Genomic DNA, 3,946 nt, shown 5'->3' with positions numbered 1-3,946 from the left:
TGGGTTCGAGTTGAGTTAGACATGTTGGATGGTACATCTAGTATAATCTCCGCTATGATGGCACAGAAATATGTTTAAAAGGGTTGTGAAGCATATCTCACTTATATAGTTGATTCTAGGGTTTTGAAATTGAATCTAGAATCGGTTTTAGTGGTGTATGAGTTCTCTGATGTGTTTTTAGAGGTGTTACCAAGGCTACCTCTGACCCGAGAAGTTGAGTTTGGTATTGAGTTGGTGTCGGGAACATATCCGATATCGATAGCCCGAAGCAGAATAGCACCTATAGAATTGAAAGATTTGAAAGCACAGTTTCAAGAGTTGACAAATAGGGCTTTGCTCGGCCCAGCTTTCCCCTTGGGTGCTCCTGTGTTATTAGTTAGGAAGAAAGACGGATCTATGCGGTTATGTATCGATTACAAACAACTCAACAAGGTGACGACCAAGAATAATTATCCGTTACTGAATATTGATGATTTGTTTGATAAATTGAAAGGTGCAACAATATTTTTGAAGATTGATCTTCATTTTGGTTACTATCAGTTGCGAGTTAAAGACTTAGATGTGCCGAAATTCGTGTCCAGGACTAGGTACGGACATTATCAATTCCTTGTGATGCCGTTTGGTTTGACTAATGCACCTGTAGTGTTTATAGATTTGATGAACAAAATTTTTAGACCGTATTTAGACAGATTTTTCATAGTATTCAATGATGATATTTTGGTTTATTTACGAGATGAGACAGAGCATGCCGAACATTTGAAAATTTTCTTGCAAACCTTACGTCAAAAGAAATTATTCGCTAAGTTTAGCAAATGTCAATTCTGGCTTCAGGAAGTTAGATTTTTGTATCGGCGAGGGCATCAAAGTTGATCCGAGCAAAACTTCAGCAGCTGTTCGTTGGAAGCCTCCGAGAAATGTATCTGAGGTTAGAAGTTTTTTGGGATTAGTCAGATATTATAGAAGGTTCTTTTAGGGACTTTCGATCATTGCTACATCGATGACAAGATTATTGCAGAAAGATGTTAAGTTTGAGTGGTTTGAAAATTGTCAGCAAAGTTTCAATCAGTTGAAAGCATTGTTAATAGAAGCACCGGTGTTAGTTCAGCCGGAGTCGGGTAAAGAATTTGTAATTTATAGTCATGGATATTTAAATGGTTTGAGCTGTGTTCTGATGCAGGAAGGCAAAGTGTAGCGTATGCTTCTAGACTGTTAAAGACGCATGACAAGAATTATCCGGCACATGATTTAGAACTTACAACTATTGTGTTTGCGTTGAAGATTTGGCGACATCATTTAGACGGAGAAAAATGTCAAATCTTTACAGATTATAAAAGCTTAATGTATTTAATGTTACAAAAAGATTTGAATTTGAGACAGCATAGGTGGCTCGAATTATTGAAAGACTATGATTTAATCATTAATTATCATCTGGGTAAGAAAAATGTTGTTGCTGATGCTTTGTGTAGAAAGCCTCTATTTGTTTTACGAGCGTTTAATACATGATTGACGTTGTCTAATAATGGTTTGATCTTATATATCTTGTCTGATGTGTTGATAGCTAAATGGAAATAGATTGAGTCGACTCCTAATTCAGATTTTCAGATTGGATCCGATGATAGTTTATACTTTAGAGGCAGAATTTGTATTTCGAGAAATTCAAATCTCGTTCAAAAGATTTTACAAGAATCTCATAATAGTAGCTTGTTTGTTCATCCTGGTAGCAACAAAATGTACGGTGATTTGAAACAAATGTACTGGAGGCCAGGTATGAAACGAGAGATTTCTAAGTTCGTATTGAGATGCTTTGTATGTCAACAAGTTAAAGCTGAACATTAGGTACCTTCTGGTTTGTTACAGCTAGTGATGATTCTGAAATGGAAATGGGAGCGCGTCACAATGGATTTTGTTTTTGGATTGCCATTGTCTCTAAGAAAGAAAGATGAAATTTTGGTTATTATTGATCGTATAACGAAGTCCGCACATTTTGTATCTGGTTATTGTTGGACGAATTTTTCTCTTGAGAGATTAGTTGAGTTATACATTGCTGAGATTGTCATATTACACGGGGAGCCAATTTATATTATTTTTTATAGAGATCCGCGGTTTACGTCACGATTTTAGAGCAAGTTACATGAAGCTCTAGGTAATCGAATGCAATTTAGTACTGCGTTTCATCCTTAGACCGATGGTCAGTCAGAGGAAATGATACAGATACTCGAAGATATTCTTCGATGTAGTGTTTTAGAGTTCGGAGGCAACTAGGAGAAATTTCTAGTGTTAGTCGAATTTGCGTACAACAACATTTATCAATCAAGCATAAAGAATAGGCCAAAGACACGGGCGTGTGTCTTAGACGTGTGTGACACAGGGCTGTGTGTCCCCTGTAGCTTACAAAAAGGTTGTAAGTTAGACGGTTACACACCCTAGCATATGGCCTGGCACACGGGTGTGTGAGGCCATTTCGAGGGGTACACGGCCTGGCACACGGGCGTGTGGCTTGGCCGTGTGACCCAAGTCAAAGACTTACATGGGCACGAGCATAGGCTGGGACACAGTTGTGTGTCCCTACTTCGAATGCCCACATGGCTTGAGACACGGGTGTGTTTCTTAGCCGTGTTAGTCACACAGCCTGGCCACATGGTTGTGTGACCCCTGCAATTTAAAATTTTGCATCTTTTTCAAAAAAATCCTATATGTTTTTGACTTAGTCCCAACTCATTTCTATTATGTTTTTAAGGCCTCGAGGGCTCGTATAAGGGACAATGTGCTTGAGTTTGAATACTTTTGCCATGTTTTATGTTATGTTTCATATATGTTCAATAAGTGCTCGTTGAATAATGTTAACTTCCAGTAATGCTCTGTAGCCCAAATCTGACGACAGATATGGGCTAGGGGTGTTACATTTATTTGTATCAGAGCTACAATTTAGCCAATTCTCGAACTGAATGTAGCGTGTGTGAGTCTAAAAATACATGCCATTTTATAACATGTGATAGTGTGAAATATCCTGGCTCGTTTTGAAATATGTTTTCATATAGTAACAAATTCCAACCGAGCTAACTCCGATGAAGTAGAAAGTAACGCGCAAGCCTCCGTTCACGGAGTAGCGTCGAGGGGTTCAAGGCTCGCATCTGAAGGCGAGTGGTTCACTTAGTTTGTTCAAACGAATCTGGCTACTCAACGAACTCCACCCCCACTTGTTCCTGAACTAGTCCCCGTTATTCCTCAAGCTTTGGAATCTTTACGTGTGAATTAGCCGCCTGTTGATAAAATTCACAAATATGGGGCTAAGGAATTTAGGGCTATAGTTGAAGACGATCCTGAGCGAGCAGAACTTTGGTTAGTGAACACGATCAAAGTCTTTGATGAGTTATCTTGTTCACCAACCAAGTGTGTTAAATGTGTCATATCTCTATTGAAAGATTCAACCTACAAATAGTGGAATACGTTGGATTCTGTTGTGCTGAGGGAACGTGTAAACTTGAAAATTTTCCAAATTGAGTTAAAAAAGAAATATATATGTCAGAGGTTTCTTGATCAGAAATGCAAAGAATTCTTTTAGCTTATACAGGGTTGTATAAGAGTATTTGAATATAAAAAAGAATTTGTCAAGTTGAGCAAGTATGCCCAAGAATGTATTCCAACTGAGGTTGTTATCTGTAAACGGTTCGAAGACGGGTTAAATGAAGATATAAAGCTTTTAGTCAGAATTCTCAAACTGAAAGAATTCGTTGTTTTAGTTGATAGAGCACATAAAGCCGATGAGCTTAGTAAAGAGAAAAGAAAAGCTAATTTTGAAGTGAGAGACTCGAGAAAGAGACCAACTGGGAAGTCGTATCAGTCATCATCAAATAGATAGAAAGAATATAAAAATTGTTTGACTACTTCAGTGGGATATCCTAGCAAAGATCGAGGCAAACAACATTCGAGTTCTAAAGCTCAAGCT

Source organism: Gossypium raimondii, chromosome 10, assembly GCF_025698545.1.
Source record: "Gossypium raimondii isolate GPD5lz chromosome 10, ASM2569854v1, whole genome shotgun sequence".
NCBI lineage: Eukaryota > Viridiplantae > Streptophyta > Magnoliopsida > Malvales > Malvaceae > Gossypium > Gossypium raimondii.
The sequence above is the reverse complement of the archived record's forward strand: the minus strand, read 5'-3'. Positions refer to the sequence as shown.